Source organism: Macaca nemestrina, chromosome 3 (assembly GCF_043159975.1).
Source record: "Macaca nemestrina isolate mMacNem1 chromosome 3, mMacNem.hap1, whole genome shotgun sequence".
Lineage (NCBI taxonomy): Eukaryota > Metazoa > Chordata > Mammalia > Primates > Cercopithecidae > Macaca > Macaca nemestrina.
In genome coordinates, this window is record NC_092127.1 from 186,392,759 (window position 1) to 186,407,390 (window position 14,632).

The window sequence follows — 14,632 nt, forward strand, 5'->3', positions numbered from 1 at the left end:
TTATCTTTCTCTGAGTTCATAGTGATCAACATCAAAGGAAACCTGGAGTAATTCAGCATATCACAAATCTAACTCCCCAAATCACTTGAAGAGTTTTTTTTTTTTTTTTTTTTTTTTTTTAATGTGTTTGCTAAGATCCAAACCTACCGTACAGAATCAGAATCTTTGGGAAGAAGGTTTTGAGAAGCTATAGCTAACAACAAAAACAAACCTCCCGGTGATTTCTAATTTCCTCACCTATAAGAGAATGGAACATGTGTTTTTTTCAACGTTGGATAAATGCATGATCTGTTCTAGGGTAGAATATTATGGATAGTGGTGCTCATGATATTCCTAAAGATAAAAACAGTTTTATTATTAATTTTAAAATTCAGAATATGAATATGCACTTGCATTATAATATAAAGGAATGTTTTTTTTTTCTTCTTCCATTTCTTCCTGCCTTGCTTCTTAATATGGAATATTTTAATGCCAAACATTTAATGCAATTTATTTTCTTAAAGAAGCTTCAGAGAGGTGAAAATGATCCAAATGGAGTAGAAAAACTTCAGCTCTTCCTGAATCACACTTCAATCAAGGGAAAAGAAAAGCATCCACAAAGTTAATCAGGGTGGAGAGGGAGTGAAGAAAAAAAGCTTTGCTAGTTGAATTAGAGGAAAGAGTTCTGAACTTAAGAGTTAAAAACCCCCAGAGTCCCCACACCAGGTGAAGAAGGTGGTCACCCCAAGGACACAAAGTGCCAAAGTTACTGAGCATGTCTGAAATATTGTAGTGACCTGGAACTTGCATTTTGATGCCATCCAGGGAGATGGGAAATAAAGCCCAAGTCCAGTACACGTCAGGTATCCTAACGGGAGACCTCCTAAACATGACGTCCCAATAAGGCTAAACCTTCCTTGGAAGGGTGAATGTTAAATAAACCCTACACTAAGGGGGTCACCTGCTTTCATGCTGGCCATGGGCAATAATAAATCCTAACAATTCATTATCATAAACCTCTGTTAATATAGGTTTCTAATAAAATATTTTACTGCATGTTTCTTGTCATAATATTGGTTTTTTAATTCAAAAAGATATATCATTGATGTCTCCCAGATGGCTGACTTCGACAAATTCAAAATCTCACTGAAGCAGTGGAAAGAGGCACAAAGGGTACAAACGTTCAGTGATAAAGTGAGTAAGTTGTTGAATTCTAATAGACAGCATGCTGATTTTCGTTAATAACGTATCGTTGAAAGCTAAGAGAATAGAACTTGAATATTCAAACAACAGCAAAAAACGATGTGAGCTGGTTGATATATTAATTAGCTTAATGTGGTAATCATTTCACAATGTGTACATATATCCTTATGTTGTATACCATCAATATACATAATTTGTATTTGTCAACCACACCTCAGTAAAACTGGAAGACAATGGGAAAAGTAACATTCTCAAAGAAGTTAAAGATCTAAAGAACGTAAACACTCCAGTTTGTTCTCTCTTTATCCCTCTGCATTCCTCTTTATCGCTCACATCCGCCCACGCACATATGCACAGCCTTTTTCTCTCTACTTTCTTATATGCACTACCTCTGCTTTTGTTTTTTGGTTTTTTTTTTGTTTGTTTTTTTTCCTGTCTCTCAAATCCTGTTATCAGTTCAGGATTCTAATGACAGAACAAGAGGAGTGGCTACTCTTTGAACATTTGTTTTACTATCTTTCTTTATGACACTTTGGAGATGAAGTTTTCCCTTTAATGCTTGAGAATGCAAAAATTTTTAGGCCGGGAAAAGACACTCTTGTAAGGAACGGCACATATAACATTCATCTGATGGAAGGATAAATGTTAGTGTGGGTTCATATTCCAGTTTTACCTTCCCCCTGCTGTATCGTATGAGACAAGCCATTTTTGAGCCTGTTATGGAAATAAGCCAGTAGTGATAGCCCCAGTGTATTAGCCCCAAACTGTCCCCATATTGTTTACACCTTCACAGCAAGCTAGGACAATCAGCTAAAGCCTATTGATGTTAAAACTAAAATTTGTGCACACCCAGTTTCTTTAAATATAGTTCAAATAATCACATTGTTAGCCATTTACAGCCTACCTAGTCTGCATGCCCTGCAAAACTACACTCAACATCTGCTAATTACAGATAAGCAGATGACCTTTGTAGCTAAACCCTCAATTCCTGCCTCTTTTTATAACTCTTTGACTCAGATTCCTCAGCAGCTGCTGAGAGAAGAACATTACTTACGTGAGCTCTCTCTATGATTTTCTCCTTTTCCTGAAGAGATCCTTTTCTCCATTTTCTTCTGCATGTGACTTTGTGCCAGTGTCCCTGGAAGATCTCCTGGTGGAAGGGACTCTTTCATGCAACTCTATGCAAGCACAGCCCAACCAAGCAACGTTAGTGCCTCTCACATTCTTGTTTTTCCCTTGATCAACGCTGGAATCCTTGAATTTAACATAATCTGTTTTGAAATGATGGTATATTAGTTATCCAACAGTGATGTTTGGAAAGAGCCTGGCATCACACCTGATATTTAATTGAAGGTCATTAAATGTGATTCTCTTCTCTTTGTAATGGGTCCATATGTGGTGTCATTTGCACAACAGAAAGAAAAGAGGAGTGGCAATTATTCTGTCATTTGAGTCAAAGTTTAAGAAGGCCTTCTCAAAGGCTGGAGGAACAGAGCTTTAGAGATGGACAGGGAAGTTGTGATCCATTGTTTTCTTGTTTTTTTTTTTTTTTTTTTCCAGATAAATTCATCAGAATCTATCAAATATTTACATTACTTAGAGATTTGAGGACACAACCCTAAAGAGGCTAAACTTCATTCAGTATCATTGTCCATAAGATGAAAGTTAGCATCAAATTTGAGAGAATGCTTCTTGATGGGACAGGATATAAGAAATATTTTCAAAATACAGATTAAAAAGCAAATTGGGCTGGGTGTGGTGGCTTATGCCTGTAATCCCAGCACTTTGGGAAGCCAAGGTGGGTTGATGGCCTGAGGTCAGGAGTTTGAGACCAGCCTGGCTAACATGGTGAAACCCCCATCTGTACTAAAAATACAAAAATTAGCTGGGCGTGGTGGCGGGTGCCTGTAATCCCACCTACTAAGGAGGCTGAGGCCGGAGAATCGCTTGAACCTGGGAGGCGGAGGTTGCAGTGAGCCAAGATTGTGCCATTGCACTCCAGACCGGGTGACAAGACCAAAACTCTGTCAAAAACAAAAACAAAAACAAACAAAAAAAAAACCAAGCAAAACAAGCAGATATATTGTTGCTTGCATGGGTCATGGCAGCGGAAGTGCCAGATGTGACCAAAACACACAGGGTGAGAGCTCATTCAGAGAGAGGTGTGCTCACAGCACACATCACCTCAGCTGAACAACCAAAAATGTTTCTGCCCCAAATTATTAAAGCCAGATGTTTGTAGTTGTAAAAAGGAGTAGTTTACTAGAGTCAAAAGCCCACTTCCTCTTGAAAGTGCTGTTACCTGGCCTATATTACTGTGTGGCCCCTATATCTCCATGGATATTAAAGAGCTCAGTTCCGTGATGGCTTTTCTACTGTCTGCTCTGACAGAAAGACAACAGTCACCACTGAAATACTTAGAAATGTCACCACCTCTCTCACAAGCACAGCTTGTTGGCCTTGATGAATGGAGTGTATTACAGGCTCTCCATGAGGATCTTCTTGTGAATCTTCTAGATTTGTGTGACCTCATCATTCCACTATGACCAATTCTTTCAGAATCCTTATCCTTCAGGAACCCTGCTTGGTTCAGCATGGGGCATCATTTTATCCTGGCTTCTGAGTTTGACTCTAGCGGACGGTGATGTGGTTTCACTGTGTCCCCACCCAAATCTCATCTTGAATTGTAGCTCCCATAAATCCCACGTGTTGTGGAAGGGAACTGGTGGGAGATAATTGAATCATGGAGGCGGTTTCCTGTATACTGTTCTCCTGGGAGTGAATAAGTCTCTTGAGAACTGATGGTTTTATAAAGGAAACCCTTTTCACTTGACTCTAACTCTCTCCTTGCCTTTCATCATGTAAGATGTCCTTTCACCTTCTGCCATGATTGTGAGTACTCCCCAACCATGTGGAATTGAGCCCACTAAACCTCTTTTTCTTTATAAATTACCCAGTCTCATGTATGTCTTTATCAGCAGCATGAAAACAAACTAATACAGATGGTTGGCTGCATACTTTGGGGTCCTTGCCAAAGAGTTCAATCCTATATTGTGAGAGTGCTCTCAGTCAATGCATTTTTGCTTGCCCAGGCTTGTGTTTCAATCCACCTGGTTAAACACTCTCAAAATCCAATTCCAAATTTCCAGGATCTGGTCCAGCATGCAAGCGGCTGAGATGTTACTACTCCATCCTGACCAAAGTAAAACCTGAATAAACTGAAAAAGTTAAAAATCCTTAGCTCCATCAGAAAAAGTGAGGTCACAGGGCAAACTGCTCTTCCTCAAATTAGAGAGACAGACAGCAGGATACAGAGAATCGCAACTTGCCAGAGCATAAACCATTTTTTGCAAGCAGCACCAGTAAGGCAGGAAAACCTAAACTTTAATTGACAAATTGTCCTGGTAGACAAGTCTAAGAGTTAAAAATTCCAGGGGGACCTAAACATAGAAATGTCCCCACACTTTTGTGACTTTTATCTTCAGGAACTCTACCAAATCCTCACAGTGAATACCAGAGAAATATTCCCTCATGATTCCAATAGAGGGAAAGGGAACCATTTAGAAAAACAGAAGAGCATTCTGTTCTTTTTTTTTTTTTTTTTTTTTTTAATTTATTTATTATTATTATACTTTAAGTTGTAGGGTACATGTGCATAACGTGCAGGTTTGTTACATATGTATACTTGTGCCATGTTGGTGTGCTGCATCCATCAACTTGTCATTTACATCAGGTATAACTCCCAATGCAATCCCTCCCCCCTCCCCCCTCCCCATGACAGGCCCCTGTGTGAGATGTTCCCCTTCCTGAGTCCAAGTGATCTCATTGTTCAGTTCCCACCTATGAGTGAGAACATGCGGTGTTTGGTTTTCTGTTCTTGTGATAGATTGCTAAGAATGATGGTTTCCAGCTGCATCCAAGTCCCTACAAAGGACACAAACTCATCCTTTTTGATGGCTGCATAGTATTCCATGGTGTATATGTGCCACATTTTCTTAATCCAATCTGTCACTGATGGACATTTGGGTTGATTCCAAGTCTTTGCTATTGTGAATAGTGCTGCAATAAACATACGAGTGCATGTGTCTTCTGTTCTTAAGAAGAACTGCCCTCAGGAGAAACTTTCCACCAGAGCCTAACCTGATGTTGTTTTATCAGAGCCTAGCCTACCTAAGAGAAAAGTAATACCCAATCCCAGCTTCTTCTAGCCATCCTATCTTGCCTAAGGCAGAGAGGAGCCTGTGCAACACTGGTGAACTTCACAGCGCACAAGCTCGCCATAAAACTGAACCCTAATCACAGAACTGTAGTGTGCTGCTGCTCCCCAAGCCTCGTCACTACATCCCTGAAGGCCTATTTACTGCAGTTTCTGTTACCCAGTATGTCATATTTATCTTTCAACAAAAAATTATAAGGCACACTCAATGGCAAAAATCACAGCACGAAGGGACTAACTAAACATTAGAAACAAAGTCAAATGTGGCAGGAATGTTAGAATTATCAGACCAGAGATTTAAAAAATAAACATGATTAGTATGCTAAGGGCTTTAATGGAAAAAGTAGACAACATCTAAAAAAAGATGGATAATGTAAGCATAGAGGAGTAAATTCTAAGAAAGAATCAAAAGTAAATGTTAGAGATCAAAAACACTGTAACAGAAATAAAGAATGCCTTTGATGGGCTCATTAGTACACCAAACACAGCTGAAAGAAAAATCTCTGAGCTTGAGGATATGACAATAGAAATGTCCAAAACTGAAAAGCACAGGATAAAAAAGATTGGGAATAAAAACAGAACAGAATGTCCAAGGAGTATGAAACAACTATCAAAGGTATAACTTGTATGTAGTGAAAATAACAGAAGAAGAAGAAAAGGTGAAAAGAAAGGAAGACATATTTGAAACAATAATACCTGAGGATTTTCCTAAATTTATGTCAGCCAAACTCCAGACCCTGGAAGCTAAGAAAAAAGTCTGCTAGGAGCAGTGGCTCACACCTGTAATCCCAACACTTTGGGAGGCTGAGGCAGGTGCATCATGAGGTCAGGAGTTCAAGACCAGCCTGGCCAAGATGGTGAAACCTCATCTCTACTAAAAATACAAAAAGTATCCAGGCATGGTTGTGGGCCCCTCTAATCCCAGCTACTCAGAAGGCTGAGGCAAGCAGTTGCTTGAACCCAGGGACAGAAATTGCAGTGAGCCGATATCGCACCACTGCACTCCAGCCTGGGCAACAGAGCTAGAGTCCATCTCAAAAAAAAAAAAAAGAAAAAAAGAAAGAAAGAAAAAGAAAGAAAGAAAGAAAGAAAAGAAAAAAAATCAAGGAGGGGAAATGCCCCCAAAAGCTGTATCTAAACATATCATATTCAAACTTCAAAAATAAAAAATAAATAAAAATTATTGGAAAAAATAGAGGGAAGGAAGCACCTTACCTATGTAGAAACAAAGATAAAAATTGTATCTAATTTCCTCAGAAATCAATCAAACAAAAACAAGGTGGAGTAAAATTATTAAAGTATCGAAAGAAAATAAAGACCAACCTACAGTTTTTTACCCTCCAAAATTGTCCATTGAAAGTGCTGAAGAAATAAAGACTTTTTCAGATAAACAAAAATTGAGATAATCTATTGCCAGCAACCCTGCCTTGCATGAAATAGTAAAATAAGTTTTTTAGAGAGGGAAAAAATAATACCGGTCAAAAACTTAGATCTACATAAAGAAATGAAGAGCATCAGGGAATGAATAAGTGAAGGTAAAAGTTTAAAGAAAAACTTTTATTTGTCTTATTTCTAATTGGCCTACAAAAACAATTCATTCAAAATAATAATAGCAACAATGCACTTGATCATGTGTGTTTATGTATAGATACATGTTTTTGTATGCTCATGTACAAGTGAAAGTAATGACAGCAATGATACAAGGGACAAGAGAGTGAATTCATGTATCAGTCCATTGTAATAAATATTTTGTTATTAAAAGGTACTTGTACTACCTGTGAAATGGTATATCATTATTTGAAAGTAGACTTGGCTTTGTTGTGAATGTGTAATGCAAACTTTACAGGAACCACTCATTTTTTTTTAAAGAAGTATAATTTACATGCCAAAAAAAAAGAAAATGGAATCATCAAATGCTCTATTAAAATGAAGAAAGACAGATAAATAGTGAAAGACAGAAAGAGCAACAAGGAACAATGGCAAGAAATGCCACACATAAATAGAGTCAACTAATCCTTGACAAAGGAGCAAAGGCAATACAATGGAGCAAGGACAACATTCTGAACAAATTGTTTGGTAACAACTGGATGTCCACATGAAAAACATCAAGAGATAGAACTTACACCTTCTCAAATATTATCTCAAAATAGATCACACACATGAATACAAAATGCAAAACTATAATAACTAGAAGATAATATAGGGAAAAAAGATCTAGATTACTTTAAATATGGCAATGACTCTTAGATACAACGCCAAAGGCACAATCTATGAAAATATTACTGACAAGCTGAACTTCATTAAAATTTGAAACTCTTGCTCTGTGAAAAACAATTTCAAGAGATCGAGAAAACAAGCCACAGACTGAGAGGAAATATTTGCAAAAGACACACTCATCTCATTAAAAAAAATCACCTTAGACATACAAAGAACTTTTAAAACTCAAAAATGAAAAAAATAACAATTCAATTAAAAATGGGCAAAAGACCTGGACATGTCACCAAATAGAATATACAAATGGCAAAGAAACATATAAAAGATGTTAAATAGCATATGTCATCAGGGAACTCTAAATTAAAACAACAACGAGATAAAACTGCACACCTATTAGAATAGGCAAAATAAAAGTCAATGACAACACCAAATGATGGGAATGATGTAGAACAACAGGAACTGCCATTCACTACTGGTGGAAACGCAAAATAATACAGCCACTTTGAAAGACAATATGGCAGTTTCCTACAAAACTGAACGTACTCTTACTATAAACTCCAGCAATCTTATTCCTTGACATTTACCTAAATGAATTGAAAAATATTATCATGAATGATTATAGCAACTTTATTCATAATTATCCAAACTTGGAAACCACAAAGATGCCCTTCAGTAGATGAATGGATAAACTGTGGTACATCCAGATAATGGAGGAAAAAAAAGAAAGAAAGAAATGAGCTATCAAGTCACAAAAAGAACTGGTAAAACTTTGACCATATATTATCAAGTGCAAGAATGCAACCTGGAAAAGGCTACTCACTGTAACGTTCCAAGTACATGGCACCCTGGAAAAGGCAAAATTATGGAGACAGTAAAAAGGCAAGTGTTTGCAAGAGAAGGGGAGTGTATTAGTTGATTCGCATGCTGCTATGAAGAAATACCAGAGACTGGGTAATTTATAAAGAAAAGAGGTTTGATTGACTCATAGTTCTGCAGGGCTGGGGAGGCCTCAGGAAACTTATAATCATGACAGAAGGGGAAGTAAAACACATCCTTCTTCACATGGTGACAGCAAAAAGAAGTGCTGAGCAAAAGGGTTGAAAAACCCCCTTATAAAACCATCAAAGCTTATGAAAACTAACTCACTATCATGAAAACTAACTCACTATCATGAAAACCGCGTGAGTAACTGCTCCAATGATTCAATTACCTCCCACCAGGTCCCTCCCACAACAGAGGGAGATTATGGGCAATATAATTCAAGATGAGATTTGGGTGGGGACACAGCCAAACTGTATCATTCCATCCTTGTCCCTTCCAAAATCTCATGTCCTCACATTTCAAAACACAGTCATGCCATTCCAACAGTCCCTCAAAATCTTAAGTTATTCCAGCATTAACTCAAATGTCCAAGTCCAAAGTCTCATCTGAGACAAGGCAAGTCCATTCCACCTATGAGGTTGTAAAATAAAAAGCAAGTTAGTTACTTCCTATATACAATAGGGGTACAGGCATTGGGTAAATACACCAATTCCAAAGGGGAGAAATTGGCCAAAATGAAGGTTCTACAGGCCCCTTGCAAGTCTAAAATCAAGCAGGGAAGTCAAATCCTAAAGCTCCTCAATCATCTTCTTTGACGCTATGTCTCATGTTCAGATCATTCTGATGCAAGAAGTGGGCTTTCATGGCCTTAACCGGCTCCACCCCTGTGGCTGTGCAGGGTACAGTACCCCTCACTGCCTTCATTGCTGGCGTGTAGTGTCTGTGGCTTTCCCAGGCACACAGTGCAAGCCATCAGCAAATCTACAATTCTGGGGTTTGGAGGATGGTGGCCCTCTTCTCACAGCTCCACTAGGCAATGTCCCAGTGGGGACTCTGTGTGAGGGCTCCAACCCTACATTTCCCTTCTACACTGCCCTAGCAGAGGTTCTCTATGAGAGCTCTACGCCTGTAGCAAACTTCTGCCTGGACATTCAGGTGTTTCTATACATTCTCTGAAATCTGGGTAGAAGTTCCCAAATTTCAATTCTTGACTTCTGTGCACCTGCAGGCTCAACACCAGATGGAAGCTGCGAAGGGTTGGGGATTGCACCCTCTGAAGGCATTTTCCAAGCTGTACCTAGTCCCTTTTAGCCATGGCTGGAATGCAGGACACCAATTCCCAAGACTGCACAAAGCAGCAAGGCTGTGGGACTGGCCCTGGAAGCCATATATTCCTCCTGACCTGTGATGGGAGGGATGGCTATGAAGACCTCTGACATGCCCTGGAGACATTTTCCCTATTGTCTTGATAATTAACATTTGTCTCCTCCTCACTTAAACAAATTTTTGCAGCTGGCTTGAATTTCTCCTCAGAAAATGGGTTTTTCCTTTTTATCACATTTTCAGGAGACAAATTTTCCAAATTTTTATGCTCTGCTTTCTTTCTAAACATAACTTCTAATTTCAAACCATATCTTTTTGAATACACCTAACTGAATGCTGTTAACAGCACCATAATTACATCTTGAATGTTTTGCTCTTTAGGAATTTCTTCCATCAGATACTCTAAATTATCTCTCAAGTTCAAAGTTCCACAGACCTCTAGGACAGGGGCAAAATGTCACCTGCCTCTTTGCTAAAACATAGCAAGAGTCATCTTTATTCCAGTTCCCAACACGTTCCTCATCCCCATCTGAGACCACTTCAGCCTGGACTTCATTGTCCACATCACGATGAGAATTTTGGTCAAAGTCATTCAACAAGTCTCTAGGAAATTCCAAACTTTCCCACATCTTCCTGTCTTCTTCCGAGCCTTCCAAACTGTTCCAACCTCTGCCTGTTACCCAGTGCCAAAGTTGCTTCCACATTTTCAGGTATCATTACAGCAGTGTCCCACTCTCTGCAGTACAAATTTACTTGAATTACTCCATTCTTACACTGCTGTGAAGAAATACCTGAGACTGGGTAATTTATAAAGGAAAGAGGCTTCATTGACAGTTCCGCAGGGCTGGGGAAGCCTCAGGAAGCTTACAATCATGGCAGAAGGGGAAGTAAACACGTTCTTCTTCACATGGCAGCAGGAAGAAGTGCCAAGTAAAAGGGGGAAAGCCCTTTATAAAATCATCAGCTCTTCAGAGAACTCACTCACTATCAGGAGAACAGCATGAGGGTACCCACCCCCATGATTAAATACCTCCTGCCAGGTCCCTTCCATGACATATGGGGATTATGGTAACTACAGTTCAAGATAACATTTAAGTGGAGACACAGCCAAACCATATCAGGAAGGTAGAGGGAAAATAGGCAGAGCATAGAGAATCTTTAGGGCAGTGAAATTATTCTGTATGATAATATAATGGTGAATACATGCCATTATACATTTGTAAAAACCTATAGGACATAGTGAACCCTAATGTAAACTATGGGACTTGAGTGACATTGTGTCAATGTGGGTTCATCAATGGTAATAAATGCACCACTCTCATAAGGGATATTGATAGTGAGGGTCTGTGCATGAGGAAAGGCAGAGGGTATGTAGGAACTATCTGTACTTTCCATTCCATTTTTCTATAAACTCAAAAGTGCTTCCAATTATAAAATTTATTAATTTTCAAAAGGCAAAAAAATCTGTTCTAAGGCCATTCCTATGGCATATGTCTGTGCTTGCTAGGTAGTTCTTTCAACTGCTTTAAGGTATGATCTCTTTAATTCTATCAAGCCCAGCCAGGTTTTGCTTGGGTTGTACTCTAGTTGTTAATCAGTCATCCAAAAGAAGAGATGGGTGACTGAAGGGGATCCCTAGTTGCTTTGTTGGGAGAATGTTCTCTGCAGTTTCTTTCTGCACAGGGAAAGTGCTAGCTCTTAGGGTGAGGTGGATGAACTAAGCAGGCTCTGGTGGTTCACTGGAGTCTGTACAACTGAAATCCTTTGGGGAGTCTATCCAGATATTCCCGTTCCCTATTACAGGTTCCCAGGTTTTCCCAACTAGGTCCCTTATTCTAGCGTCACACAACTTCTTTAACAGAGGATTTAAATGTCGCTAGTGCTCTCCACTCTGACAATTAAATCCTGTGCTTCCTGTGCTTGCACCACAGCTGTAGACACAGCTGCAATATACAAGACACTCTTGCAATATACAAGAAAAAGAATTCTTTTTATGCTGCAACAAGGCCCTCTGACTCTCACATTTAACCTTTAACTGCCTGTTGACAGTTTCTCATTATCCCTCCATAGACATCCAGGACTTAGTAATAACCCACACCTCCTCTGTTTTTGTATTGTATTTTTTAGCTAAATCCCTTTCCAATATCTGCATCATTGCACACACAAGGGTATGTCCCTTGACATCACCACAAAGGACATATTTAGCAACTGGTAAATCTGTCTGTGCTGGGGAGTTTCCCTAATGCACATATCCCTCAGAACAGAGGCCTCTTTGCTGGCTAAGCAGTGAGTGAGTAATGTAGCCCCCAATCTCCATCTCACTGCCTCCCTTCTCAAACCACTTTCAGTACCAACATTGCAGGTCCTCCAAGAAGCGACACCAAGATGCCAAGACAGAATTAGATAGATAAGAAAATTCTCTGGGAAAATGTCTCCTAGGGATAATGGGAAGATGGAGCAGGATTATGCAGAGAGAGCCTTCAGCCAGGGGTGCAGGTATGGCACCTAAGTATGGAGAGAAGCAAGGAGGGAGGACTTCAGTCCAGCATTGAAAGCAGATCATTCAGGCTGATGGAAAGTCCTAAAGTGAAGATTGCCTAGAGGGGGTCTCACGTTGAGCAGGAATGGTTTGATTCCTGGCTTAGTCTGTTGTGTGTTATTATAAGAGAATATCAGAGTAAGGGCTATTTATAACGAACATACACTTATTTGGCTCATGATTCTGAGGGCTGGAACATCCATAATTGAGAGGCTGGCATCTCATGAGGACCTTCCTGCACCATCATACCGTGGTGGAGGGCATCACAAGAGTGAGCGAGAGGGAAGGCGGTCGTACTCCTCTTTTTATTAGGAATCTCCTCCTGCAACAACTAACCCACTCCTGCAGAAACAGCATAATCCATTCATGAAAGCAGAGCCCACATGACCTAATAACCTCGTAATGGTCTCATCTCTCAGCACTATTGAATTAGGAATTAAGTTTCTAACATATTAACTTTGGGAGACACATTCAAACATAGCAACTTTAGTACCTGGCCATGCTTGGTCATCAGCTGGGAGCTGACCAGAGAATACACCATATGACTTGGGTGGATTTCTGTCCTTTTGTTTTTTTTAAAGGGATGGTCTCACTCTGTCCCAGGGAGAACTGAGCAGTGTACTCCCCACACTTGCAAGAAGGAAACACACTTTCAATTTAATTTTAACTTGTAACCTCCCTTGACACAATTTGTTTCTCCATTTCCTATTTAGCCTCTGCCACTTTTTACACACTGTTCTCAGGCTGGTAAATGAAAGTAACATCCTGTTGACCTGCAGGCAACAAGCAGGTGTCTTATTTTAGCTTTGCGAAGAATTTTTGGGATCGTGTGTGCAGTGGGCACATTTGTCAGTCTGATCATAATCTGCACACACACAATGTTAATGCACATGAACAGGCACACATTTAACTCTGGGGAAAACTGAATACAGAGAAAGCTTCTGGTGTGTAGTTGCAGGAAAATCTCATGGCCTTTATATCCAATGACCAGTGGGTGATTATCAGACTCAAAGTCATTATAAGTCTTGGGATTTGGAGTTTTCTAAGAACTTTTGAAGATATATCTAATTGTCAAGCATTTTTGCCCATTAACATAATGTGATCATAAAGGGGACAAGTGAAAAAGGTAGATGACTTCTTCAAGATGACCTCTTGTACTAGTTAGTAAATCCTCACAGCTCGTAAGATCCATTTTTCATCCCACTTGTCAACTAGTCAGATAGGGTAGCAAGATCTTTCTTACCGATTGAATAACATTAAGTGTTTCCTGGTAAAGCATGTCTGAGAAACAAAATTCAAACAAGTGTCTCTTCTGCAGGACACAATGAAATCTTTCATTTGGTGCTTTAATAAGTATTGTGATGTTCAGGAAGAGGGGATAGGAAGCAGCATTAGGCAAAGGATGTTCCCTAAAGCATTATTCCTTCATAAAGCATCACCCAACATTGAATCCCTATAGCAGGCACAACCGGCTTAGGCTAATGCCAAAGGAGTTCTGTATCTGCTACTGGTTGGCTGGATGACTATCGTGCTCACTTTCTCTATTCTCATCTATATGATGAGAAGACTCTTCCTGGCCCCACTTGCTGGAGCTCCTTCATTGGCAAAGAAGGGTGGACGCTGTGTCCATAGTGAGTGTTAGGAGGGCAGGAAACCTCAGCAGGTGAGGGTGTAGGAGCAAATGAGAGCAGCCAGGGTCTGTGGGTTGATATTAGTCCTTCAACATGTACTTCCGTTCAGCAAGGAAAGAAGTATAGAAATTAAAACAAGGCACTTACAAACATTTAGAGCAATTGGATAATGCTGAGATAGTCAAGTATGGGTGAGAGGACATAGGATTCTCCTCATTTTTATTGTATTTTGTAAAACCAAATGGGAGGGGAACTAAATCAATACTGATTCTCCCCCATGAACACTTTAAGAAAGACTACTCTATAGGACATCAAATCCCCTAATCATAACATAATTTTAAATATTAGATCACTACAAAATGGGTTTTCTTTTCCATATCTGCAATCTCCTACTTTGAAAAGCTTCCCTATGCTTTAGCTCTGTGGGTACGGCTATTGTGCTACAGATTCTATGTGACAGCCCTGAATATGGCAGGTGAGCTCACTGCTTATGTAGGTAGAACAAGAGCCAAGTGAGGCAGGAAAGTGTTAGCCAACCAGTGAATTGTCTTCCCGCCCTGTCTTTTGTGAGCCCCAATTTTGTTTAGCTTTCCCCAATTCTGAGTCAAGCTCTTCTTCCCATGCTCACACCATCCCATACCACTTTTCTTGGATGACTGTATCCTGGGGGACCCCCACTTAACAAGCCATAGTTCTGTCCCCTTA

General features: G+C 39.7%; 1 long non-coding RNA gene across 2 annotated transcripts; it reads right to left on the reverse strand.

The window, feature by feature from the left end:
* Window positions 1–330: 330 nt before the first annotated feature.
* Window positions 331–3,704, reverse strand: LOC105487947 (uncharacterized). Of its 2 annotated transcripts, none has more exons than XR_011620673.1 (3): window positions 3,616–3,704; window positions 2,237–2,453; window positions 331–567 (listed from the first exon to the last, which is right to left on the reverse strand). It is a non-coding gene; the product is annotated as an uncharacterized lncRNA (long non-coding RNA). The 2 variants fall into 2 exon arrangements; XR_011620674.1 differs by having other exon boundaries at window positions 3,485–3,679.
* Between the last annotated feature and the right edge of the window lie 10,928 nt (window positions 3,705–14,632).